Source organism: Hippopotamus amphibius, chromosome 1 (genome assembly GCF_030028045.1).
Source record: "Hippopotamus amphibius kiboko isolate mHipAmp2 chromosome 1, mHipAmp2.hap2, whole genome shotgun sequence".
Classification (NCBI taxonomy): Eukaryota; Metazoa; Chordata; class Mammalia; order Artiodactyla; family Hippopotamidae; genus Hippopotamus; species Hippopotamus amphibius.
This window is the reverse complement of record NC_080186.1, coordinates 61,240,005-61,252,564: the sequence shown is the minus strand read 5'-3', so window position 1 is coordinate 61,252,564 and position 12,560 is coordinate 61,240,005. Positions and strand designations below refer to the sequence as shown.

The 12,560-nt window shown below is 43.5% G+C and overlaps 1 pseudogene; it reads left to right on the top strand.

Annotated features, from left to right (window-relative positions):
• The first annotated feature begins 8,140 nt into the window (after nucleotides 1-8,140).
• On the top strand, nucleotides 8,141-10,631 carry LOC130860412 (phosducin-like protein 3; annotated as a pseudogene).
• Nucleotides 10,632-12,560: the final 1,929 nt, after the last annotated feature.

The following is a 12,560-nucleotide window of genomic DNA, read 5'->3' as shown; positions in this document are numbered from 1 at the left end:
ATCCAGGGAAAAGCAGTGTGACCAAAATAGGCCACAGAGAGAAGCTGGAAGTACTTGAAATTCAGCAGGTAAGCAGCCTTTGTCTCCAGACAGCTGTAAAACCAGAGATGTCTGATTCCTTTTCAGATCACACTGGATTTCTATTAATGTGATCTGGGTCTGTAACTAGCAGCAAATACACATGCCACCTAAGGAAACACTTCATGAGTATAAGTGGGAATGAGCTTGCCTTGATGCCAATATATTTTATGTGAGAACTGTTTAATGTTGAATTTGATTATTCTCAATCAGAGGGGCAGACAGGATGTCGGAATCATGAGGGACTTTAAAAAGTAATTGCCATTCCACCTCCTCTCCCCACATTTGAACCTCGGATTCAGACTCTGCAAAGGACATTTAATGAATTGATTTAAAGGCAAGGTTACAAACTAGTTGCTTTTCAGTAGAATCTAAGCTGACATGTTTTCCTTTGACCAGTGCAGTGTGTGTATGTTTTTACAATTACATTTGTGTTCTTCTAGGTGAGGCTGAAAGCTCCAATTTATTACAGTCTCTTTACTTCTCTAATATCTTACAGCCAGCAGCTGCACACTTTTACACTAACTGTCTGGACTCTGATCTAAAGCAAAGAACACACACGAAGAGCCTCCCTAGGGTAAGTTAATTCAGGAACTAGAGTTTGCAAGTAGATTTAGTTGAAAAGAAAACAAGCTGGCATATTGCATTGGAATGTGCAGCAGGTTTAAGCATCATTTTTTGATACTGAGTGGACAGGATGACAATGAAAAAGAGACCAATTGGTAGCAGTCTCTTCATTTTGTCCTTGACAAATATCCTATGTAAGCATGAATTTTGTCCCTCTGAGCTTAGCATACACTGTCACACACTGTCCTTCTATTGCATGAGTGAAATGCAATTGAAAGAATTTAATTTGGAAAAATCTAATGACCCAGAATTGCCCAACCACTCCCATATTTAGAAGCCAAATGCAAAAAGTACTTGCTGATGGTGATCCATCTGTCTTTGAACAGTCATTACAAATGGGATCTGCAGGGGTCAGGTCTGGGCGCAGAGCCATTAAGTGTTTTCTGTAATGATTTGGAAGATGAAGTTAAATATTCAAAGAGCTGACTGCTATAGGGCTGATGTGCCTCTTAGAGAAAAAAAACCAAAAAGCTTGTTAATTCTGCTTCTAAAGCAGGAACAGAATCTACAGGAAGGAGAGAGCGCGCAATGGGTGCATCGACGAGCAGCTTGTTAGCTTCATGCTGTAGCTCTGTAGGCAATTAAGTATTTTGCGTACCTTTTCTAGCCAGTACTGGCAGTTCTATACAGAGAGAAAGAGATTAAAATGATTGCATCCAGGCTTATTTGGTGACTGTGGCTGCCATGTCTTTGTGAACCTCAAGAAAATAGTGTCTAGCTTAACACGGGGGCAGAATAATGGAGGACACTGTGAGTAAAGCAAGAGCAGTCTTTGGCTACCCACAGTAGGTAGCTAGGTCGATGTCTCTTTACCTTAATTGGGCCAGGTGTTCCTGTCTACAGTTGTCTTTAGGGAGAAATCACAAAATCTGGGGATGCCAGGCAGTCTCCAAATAGAAAATATGTCCCTCTTCCACAGAATAAGTACATGGGCAGACCTACCACCTTTATCATAGCAGAGGTGGGAAAGAGGTCAGTGAGAAAATGTGTACATAATACTGAACATAATTGTTACCTGTGGGACAAGCCCTTGCCCAGGCAGCCAGATCTGAAAACAAGATAAGGGAGCAAACAACCATACACAGCACATACTATCACCTAGGCACCAACCCACAGGCCACCTTAGGTCACAGAGCTTAGAGGCCTTAAGCCTCCAGAAAAGTCAAGGAAAGATCTGCCACGAGGGTCTCGAGCTCTGTCATCTGTGGAATGTATTTATGGCCAAGTTTTCAACTTAAATGTCTTCTTTCTGAATTAAAGACAGCAGAATCATTCAGTAAATTGTGTTTCATTTCCTTTTTCAGTGGATTATACTCTATTTTTATGCACTGGGAAATAAGCAATTGGAAAATAAGACTATAAAAAACTTATCAGATTATAAATGTATTTTGAGGAAAACTCAGTAAAACTTTTCAGGTAACCAGCAGTCCCTGCCTTTAAGAATGAAGGTTTGGGACAGTATCCTCTCTGCTGTGCCAGAACCCAGTGACACCAGCTGAAAAGCACTGTGGTACAGCGGTGGAAGCACCAGGGCTGCTCCAAGTAGTTCTGAGCTTGAATCCAGCCCCACCATTGACTTGACACAGGAACCTGGGGAAGTTGTACAGCTCCTCTTAGCCTCAGGTCCCTCATCTATTCTCTAGTGCAGATACAGAGCAAAGCAGCACTAGCCTGGCACTGTCCAATAAAAATATAAATGTGAGCCACATATGTAATTTAAATTTGTCTAGTAGTCACATTTTAAAAAGCGAAAGGAAACAGAATATATTTAATCCAGTATACCCAATATATTACCATTTTCCATATGTAATCAACATAAAAATTATTAATGATGTACTTTACAATTTTTTCTTCGTCTTCAAAATCCACTGTATATTTTATACTTACAGTACATCTCAGGACAGACAGCTCAAGTATATCGGTTAGGATTAGTTTCAGTTGAAAACCCAAATAACAGTGACTTAGCCGAGACAGAATTTCTCTACAGTATGTATGAGGTCTCAAGGTAAGGAGATCAGAGTTGGTATGGCCACTCCATAATCGCCGGGTGCCTGTCTTCTCCTAGAATTTTGCTCTACCCTCCTCAGCACATAGCTTCGTGTGTCATCCAAGATGGCTGCTCAAGCTTCAGTATCACAATGTTATTCTAGCCAAGGAGGAGGAGGAGGAGGAAAGAAGGGTACCTGTCATGAGAAGCTGCATACAGCATTTCCGCTTACATCTCTTTAACCAGAACTTAGTCTTTTGGCCATACCTAGCTGCAGAGAAGGCTGCGAACTCCAGTCTTTCTTTCAGGCAGCCAAGTATTCAGTTGAACAAGGACAGGAGGATGGGTACTGGGGGGAAGCTAGCAATCCTTCCGTAGTGCACATCTCATAAGGTTGATGGAGATTGAATGAGAGTACATTGTACAGTCATTAGTACTGCATGACAAGTGCTTTAAAATATGGTTTTATTACTATGACCTTAATCCATTTTAAACCCAGCCCAGTCTGAATGAACAAACATATGTTAAACCCAAATACTGCTCATTTGATGCACCCTAATATTGCTGAAATAATTACTTTCTTAGGTCCTTGGATATTGGGTGATTCTAGAGGCTTTATCTTCATAAAAGCACATTAAAGGAAAAAACTTGCATTATTTAAGCTCCATGAAAAATTGTTATGCTGAGTTAAGGGAAATGTGCTGAGCAAAATGTATATAAGCTTTTATTGGTCTCCAAAGACCTAAAGAAGTTAGTCTGAGGCATTTGGTGCATTCTAACTACATCCTGTTCCTAATCCAAAATGAACATTCAATGACATTCAAAAGTTTTGTGAGACAGATGAAAGGGAGACCTCTGATACCTTTGTGATTTTAATGAAGACACGTGTGGGCCAATAACAAACAGCAAAAAAAAATTTTGTAATAAAATTTTTAAAAATCTCAGTAGATCTGCATTCATTAATTTGAGCCAATTAGGTTGACGTCAGTCTGTTTAATTGTCTCTTTGGGCTGATTTTATAATGAATTTTTAACGCTAAGGTGACTTCTCCCAGCCACCAGAATGTCTGTAGGTTATTCATCAGCCTTCTAAATGGTGTGTGTGTAGAATGCAAAGGTAACATTGGCCTAATCCACACATGGTTAAAAAGGAAAACTGGAGCTGTGAATCCACAGAGGAGGAAGGGAACACTGGACTAGGGGTCAGGAGACCTGGATTCTAGTCCTGGATCCGCTGCTGACTTATCTGTAAGACCTTGTGCAAGCCTCTTAACCTCTCTTGCTTCAACTGCCTCCCACGTAAAATAAATAAGTCCAACTAGAAGTTTATTTCAGAACTCAGTGTCTGATTTCTAAGAACCTAATTACTTGATTCATATGTGTCACTGCTTCTCTCCACTATTCAATTAGAGCTCACAGCATTGTCACATTTTACAATGTCAATTCTCCTTCATAAATGTCCTATGGTTTCAGTCTGATTATGATTCTCTCTTGGTCGTGTAGTGGGCTGAAAACAGCTGCTTTTCTTGAGAATTGCCGAGTTTGCTTATTGTACAACCCAATAGCTTTCACTTTAAATTATTCTCACTTTAAACCCCTGGTGGAAGTGTCTCCTCTCCATGAATAGGACCTCCACACAGTCAGAGCCTAGACTTGAGGGGATGGGAAAACACAAACTTCCCAAGTGGGTCACTGGGAATGATGGTAAGTGGGACCGTTTCTATTTTTACCCTTTTCTCACCAGATCCATGTGTTCTACTTCTGGGGGACATAGCACCATATAAGAATCAAGTGTTTAGAATGTATTAATAGTACATTCTCTAGAGATGATACCCCATCATCACATAGTATCATCTCCAACCTGGAGCCCCTGTTGTGCCTTTAAAGAAACACTCCATCACTCTATCAGGCCAGCAGCTTCTGGACAGTGCAGTATGTGCTAGGACAAGTGGATCATATGGTCATTTACAAACTGCCACGTCTCCTTTAAAGTAGGCATTTTGGTCCCTTCGTCTGAGTAATGTTATGTGAGATTGTGTAAGCCCTTGGATAGTACTGCTAGCTGAGTCCCCATTGGCAGGAAAGGGAAACTCATACCCAAAATATATATTAATTCCAGTTAAGATGAGTCAGTGCTCCTTTCAGAGTGAAAGGGATCTATGTATTCAATTTGCTGCCAAGTAGCTGATTAGTCTTCTCAAGATTTGTGCCATACAGGTCTCACCTGATGTTGGTCTCTACTGCTAGGAAGTTGGATATTTGTTAGCAACAGTTATGATCGCTAATGGAAAGCAGGCTCCCATGCTTTTGGGCCCATGCATAGCCTCTACCCCTGCCACCATGACTACTCTATTCATGAGCTCATTGTGCCAGTACTGGGGTTACCAATGACAGAGGCCGACTGACATCAACTGGCCAAGTCATCCTGTCTACTTGATTGGCCAGTGCCTCCTCCATGGTTGATGCCCTTTGGTAGATATCATGCAATACAAAAATAATCACATGTAATGACTACTCCCACAGAGACTTGTGCCCAGGTTTCAACTTATAAAGATGACTGAGTGACACCATGGAGAGGTCAATGCCATTGGAAGAATCTATTACCCACAATTCCTGAGGAAAGGGGGCACGCCATGCCAAGCAGGGCCACAAGGGAAGCATCAAGTTGTGGTCAGGAGGCAGCAGCAGAAGCTAGGGGAAAGCCCGGGTTCTGCTGGGGTAACCACTGGGAAGGCAAGGCAGGGCAGAGCTTAGGGTCGGCTGGTTTGCATAATTCCAGCAGACTTTGGGGCATAGGGGCTGCCTCTAGCTCTCTGGCTCCTGGCCTTGGGTTGACTTAGGGTAGGGAAAATATTGGCTTGGTGTTTGATAGTTCAATAAGGAGGTGGTTGACTCGCATACGAGAGGCATGCTGTCAAGTAAGTAAGGTTTTTTTTTTCTATCTTTAGGTACTAGCTACCTGTGGGAGGAGCAGTCTCTCCCTGGATCTTTAAGGCCCCCACGATGTCAACACATAAAATACAGAAAATTAAAAACATGATTATTATACACTGAACCATTTTTTTCTCCCCAGTCTTCCAATCTTTCCCTTTCCAGAATCCTTTCCAACCAATCAGGCCATTTGCCACTGCCCATAAGTTTATATATAGTACCTAAAGCCACTTTTTTCCCCTGAAGTAGATGACCCTTTGGTGCATTTCCTAAAGCTTTACTTGTTAGTAGGAGGATTTCCCTTCACCACCGCCATAAAAGCCACTCTCTTCTTACAGTCATGAGAAGTGCTACAGAAACAGTGGTGGATGACATAGAGGCTGGGGCCATGTGCCTTTCTTGTGCCCTCTAGCCCTACTTGTGGCTAATCCTGGGCCTATCATCTCCATCTAACAATGTATTGCTTCTAGGCGGCCAGACCGTCATACCTGATAGGTTTGATAAAAACCAGCTCATAATGAGCAGCTCTGCCACAAAGTCCCTTGTTTTCCCTTAGACATTTATCTTTAGCAAGACCCAGTAACATACTGGGAGCTATTTTTCAAATGGTTAGTAATTCTCTACTACAGATAATATAGACATTTTCTAGAATCCTACGTCTATCTTGCAATTTTCCTACTGTAAGTCCCACATCTTCCACAATCAGAGACACCTCTGATAGCATAGGGTCTGCTGATTCATATGGCCCAAGCAGCAGGAGTATTTGTACCCAGCCTGGACCACACACAGCTGGAAGCCTTCCTTGTCACCTAGTAAATGGGTTGCAGGAATATTCCCATTGGGATATCCCAGGGGAACACGATGCCCCTGAAAATTGAAGAGACTCTTAGGCACTGTGTTTTCTTCTTAGTGGTAGAAAAAAATTGAAATGCAGTAATGTGTCCTTTATTTTGGAAGGGATGTCCTGGAATACCCTAGACCAGGGATCAAACATTTCCTAAGCAGGGCCAGAGGAAATATTTTAGGTTTTGTGGGCCAAATATTTATAATTACCCAACTCTGCCGTTATAGCACAAAAGCAACCACAGTCAATATATAAGCAAATGGGCATGACTCTTCCAATAAAATTTTATTTACAAAAATAGGTGGTGGGACAGATTTTGCCCGAGGCCCCCTGGACTCCTACCATTCTCCAGAGAACAAATGTCATTTCTTGGTCTTTCAGTCCAATTAACATATCATGGATAAAATAGACCAATATGATGTTCTGAGGAATGTCCAGGTCACATATACAAATGGCAAGAGAGTTAATGTAGTCCTAGGGCAAAACCATAAATATATGCAATGATACATCTCATGTGAATGGAAACCACTTTTCCTCCTTGATTTGAAAATCTGATGGGTTTTATCCCATTAGCACTCTCAGGATCAAGTCCCATATACAAGCCTCCAGCTCCTGTATATCCTGAGTCTTTGCCACTCTTTTGGCCTATAGTCCCTTTCCTCTCACAGCAGGCCCAGCATGTCTCTGGCTGGTTTACAATGTGACATGATCCTATTTATAGGTCTGGTAGCCAGGAGGGGAGGCAGGGATAGATCTCAAGCGGGGCATGTGTTTCCTTGCGGAAGCCTCTGCATTGTCTTCAAGCAAGGGGCGCAGTACTAGCTTTTAACAGGGAGGAACAGGCTACTTCTGCAGGCCCAGAGGATTGAGGGAAATCTAAGGATTCAAGATTTCAGACGCATCAATCAGGACCCTGACCTTGGTGTGGCAGACCTGTCAGGGCTGAAAACTCAATCTTTCTTGGAGCTCTGCTTTTCTTAGATAAAAGTCCCGGGCCCAATCCTAACTTTTCCTGTCACCTGGCTATCGCATCTCTATATGCTGCTAAGGAGTCCCTCTTGCTTTCACGCTTTGCCTTATATTGGTTAATCATCCTCAGCTTTTCATTGCCTTTCTTAATGCACTAATGGCCCCCAGCAACACCCATCCAGATGCCATTATCCTTATAATTATTTTCTCCAAATCTCTCAAGCTCTGAGATATTGCCCCTGCCAGTACATGCCCTTCCTCTAGTATCCCATCCCAATTCAACCCTGGTAAAAGGTTTAACAACTGCAAGACTACAACATTCCAGGGGCTCATTGCCAGCTGGCCAACGGGTGGTCCAGCTCCTAAAATCTCATTTTAAAGTCCCCTTCCTATACTCCTGGTGTCACAGATAGTCTTGCCCGTGAAACACATAGTAAGACCCTGAGATTTTCATGCAGGAGGTTTAGTGAGGAGTGCTCTCTGGAACAATGCCTGTGAGCATAGGATTGGGCAGAGGGAGGATTTGAACTATGATGCAGTCGCTGAAGCCTCAGCCAGCCAGGAGCTATGGGGCTGGATGGGTCGTCCTCACTGAGGCAAGAGGATCAGGATTTTGTATCTCCCACACTGACCAGCACTGGATATGAGCTGCTCCCAGGGACTGGGTGTAAACTTGGGTGAGACAGCCTCCTTTAGTCAAGGGCAATGCCTGCAGAGGGAGCCAACTATGAGCCATCAGAGGCCAACACTTCTGGTACCTGAGTGCTTTGGCCCCAACTGGACCTGGGTGGGTGATATACCAAAGCATCTTTAGGAACTTTATCACCTATTTCGTGTCCATGGGGGAAACATTATCACACACTGAAGACAGCAGAGCAAAGGGTGGCATGAGCCCAAGTTGCCAAATCAATTTATCTCTAAACTTAATAAGATGGCCTATCCGTTTAAGACACTGTAAGGTATTCAGTTGCTTGCAACCAAAAGCATCCTAATCCATGCTTTCATTTCTCAGTTTATCCTCGGTTACTCTGAAGTAGGTATTATTATTCCCATTTCAAAATTAGAGAATTAAAGTTTAGGGTAACTTCCCCAAGGTCACACAGCTTAGAAATTGGTGGAGCCTAGTCTAAAACATCACACTATCTAAATTCACAGTCCATGCTCTTTCCTGTTTTAAAAACATCTAAGTGATCAAACTGGGAAGAGGGATGTGACATCCCCAGATCTGAAAGCAATAGTAGCCTGTGTGTAGCTAAAGATTCAATATTTACAAGAGAGCTGCCTCAAGAAGCTCACTGTTCCCTGAGTGGTGGCTCCAGAATCCTGTGTCCACATCCTAATTGCCAGAACCTATAAATGTGACCTTATGTGGAAAAAAGGCCTTTGTAGCAGTCATTATGTTAAGGATCTTGAGATGATGAGAGCACCGTGGGTTGTCTGTGTGGGCCCTAAATCTAATGACAAGTGTCCTTATCAAGGTCATGCAGCAGACAGGCAGAAGAGGTGGTGTGATTATGGAGGCAAAGCTTCGAATGATGCAACCACAACCAAGGAATCCCTAAAGGTACCCAAAGCCGAAAGAGTAAGGACAACCTCCTCTAGCACCTCTAAAGAGCACAGCCCTGCCGACACCTTGATTTTGGACTTCTGGCCTCCAAAACAATAAGGGAATAAATTTCTATTGTTATACACACACCAAGTCTGTGTTACTTTTTACAGCAGCCTTAGTAAATTAATACATCTGTGATCTTTCTTTTATTCTAAATACCCTTATTTCCTTTCTCACATAAAGGTAATTAATATGCCTTTCTTCTACATTTGGTTGAATATATTCCTTATGTGGTAAATTTCTAATGGAATCCTTTATACTTTACAGCTAGCATATAAACTATTTCCTTCGCAGATGCTGAACACCTTTAGAGATGTGAATGAATGCCTTCCCAAGAAGGAGGTCCATAGCCATCCTATTTATAGTAGGGTCTCCATAGGATCCAAAGAACTTTAAGAATTTCTGAGAAAAAGTTGGGCAAATGGAAAAATGAGAGGCACTAAGCTCTGGGAGAAGCAAGAACAAAGACTATGAAAAAAAAAAAGAGGAGAGGAAACGCAGGTGAGCAAGTCTGGGGGTGGGGGGCGGGGGGCGCGACGTCTGGAGGCTGCGGCCGCTCGTCTGCCCGGCTGGGTCCGCGCAGGCGGTGGGCTGCCCTGGCCGGGCCGAGGGTAGCGCCGGGCGCCGCCAGCAGGCGAGGCCACGCGAGGCGGGGGCGCAGCGGGCGGGCTGGGCGTCCTCGCCCCGGCTGTCCCACCCCCAAATCTCAGTCCCTGGGGCTGTCGCTCCCTGAGGTCGGCTCCCGTGGGGCCTGTGAAGACCTCTCCGGATCTCACCTGCCGGAGTTACTTCCCCCTTGTTAACTCTCTTGGCGAGCACCTCAGCAGGACCCCAATGCGGACACTGAGTGGAATGACATCTTACGCAAAAAGGCCATCTTGCCCTCCAAGGAAAGCTTGAAAGATCTGGAGAAGGAGGCAGTAGAGGAGGAGCAGCGGGCCCTCCAGCAGTCCATTGTGAAAACATATGAAGACATGACTTTGGAAGAACTGGAGGATAACGGAGACGGATTTAACGAGGAAGACGAACGTGCGATTGAAATGTACAGGCAGCAAAGACTGGCTGAGTGGAAAGCAACCCAATTGAGGAATACGTTTGGAGAAGTTTTGGAAATCTCAGGAAAGGATTACGTTCAAGAAGTTACCAAAGCCAGTGAGGGCTTGTGGATCATCCTGCACCTTCACAAACAAGGGATTCCCCACTGTGCCCTGATAAATCAGCACTTCAGTGGACTTGCCAGGAAGTTTCCTGATGTCAAATTTATCAAAGCCATTTCAACAACCTGCATACCCAACTATCCTGATAGGAAACTGCCCACGATATTTGTGTAACTTGAAGGTGATATCAAGGCTCAATTTATTGGACCTCTGGTGTTTGGTGGCATGAACCTGACAATGGACGCGTTGGAGTGGAGATTGTCTGAGTCTGGAGCAATCAAGACGAGCCTGGAGGAGAACCCCAAAAAGTCCATAGAAGATGTGCTGCTTTCTTCTGTGCAGAGCTCCGTCCCCGCCAGGAGGGACAATGATTCCGAGGGTGACTAAGGCTGCGGCCGTGGTAACCTGCTGAACTTTCTTGATGTGACATCGTCTGAAAGAGCAGGAGTGTATACTTTGGCCTTTAGCCTTTTATAATTATGTTTCAAATCTCTTAGGTCTCAGAAATAATCATTGCTGGGAATCCTTTTACATTTCTTAGAATTCTCTTTTTAAATTAATACTATTTCCTTAAGAAAAAAATAAAAGCCATATATCAGTATGGCAGATGTCTGTGTTTTCCTCACTTATATTTTAGGTAAGCTGTAAAACTATTCACTGTTCACATAAAACTATAAAAAAAGAAATACGGGTTTTTTTTTTAATAATGTGAATAAATCATACAGTGGAAAAATTGCAAGCTAAGTTTTGCATTTATGTTATTTATTTTTATTCTTTTATAGATGTAGCAGAATTATTAACTCAAATAAAAATTAAAAAAATGATTGCTAGGAAACTAAATAAATAAATGAGGAGATGAAGTTTCCAGTATTCAGAAGCAGGAATAACCCACTGTGTCTGGTTAGAAGACTGGAAATCCATGTCTTTAGAAATAAGTTTTAATTTCCTTATACATGCAGGTGAGGAAGCAGGAGTTAAAAAGTTTTATAAAGGAGACTACAAAACGAGAAGTCCAGAGAGCCCCAAGTCTGAAGGAAAGGGAATGCTCTTTCTAAATAGAGGGTTAGGAGGTTAGAGAAATTCAGATTTCTGTGGTTGAAACTTGCAGGTGATTGAAAAGGGTATATTCTGTTTCAAAGACAAAGTAAAATGCTGTATCAAGAGTTATTTTTATTATATTGGGGGCAAAAAGGGAGAAAAAGCAGGTTAGTAAGAGTAGAATGGTATGAAGTCTGACTGTAAACAGGAAGGGAAGGGACATTTTCTGAGCCTGTCTCTATGAAAACCTATGAAATGAGACTTAGAGGATTTGGAATAACTCTTAGCCAGAATCTTGGCTGCCAAAACCCCAAGCCCCATATGACAGCTGCTCCACCAAGTACCATGCAGACTGCCTCCCAGGTAGCAAATGTGTTAGAATCGCCTGCTTTATTCCTGTATGAAAATACTTGAGGGGTTGGGCTAAAAATGGGGAGATGAGAGGGAAAAGTGCTGTGAGAGCAGCTCTGCTTCCCAGAAAATTGGAATAGAGTCCATGTGACCTTCCAGAACAAAATTACAGTGTTTTGATTCAAATTACCTCACAGATGTTTACAGTTCAGGCTGACCTGCTCCTCTGCCAGTGCTGAGAGGAGCAGGTGAAACAGGAAGCCTGGTTTTCTGCATAGAATTTACAATTCTAACCACAAGAAGACATCTATTGGGCAGCACCCTGCAGGCCTGCAAGCCTTGTCATTGCCCAGCCTCAAAACTGAGGAAAGAGCCCAGAGACAGCAACGGAGACATCAATGGCTTATTGGATTGCGGATCTTACACGTCCAAAACAGAGTCCTGGAGCGACACCCCACCGCGTCCAGCAGACAGCAGGAAGGACACGGCAGCAGTCTTTGCTACTTGGGGGAGAAGGAGGCTACCATTTATAGGGGGGAATTGAAGTCAGGTTGGCTCATCAGTTACCAGGGAAACCAGCCGCTGGGGCAGGGGGCAGGCACGTAGGCAATTACTGATTAAGCCCTATGAGTCAGAGGATTGGATAGACATGTGAGTAAAGCAGGCACTGGCTGGGCAGGGGATGAACAGAGAGCAAGAGAACAGCCATCTTGAATGACCTGACCATACACTCCACTCCTACACACCCTGCACGACCCTTTCCATCTTGGTCCGCGCCTCTTCTGCAGTATCCCTGGGGTCAGGTGTATAGAGGTGCACAGCAACCCAGATACCACACATGCAATACAGACACCAGCAGCTGAGTATCAGGAGTAAGCCCGGCGTGTGTCAGTTTTCCATGAAGTCCAGAGGAGGACGACAACAGCATTTAGACTCAGTAATTAGACTCATTTGGCAGTGAGGCCACCAT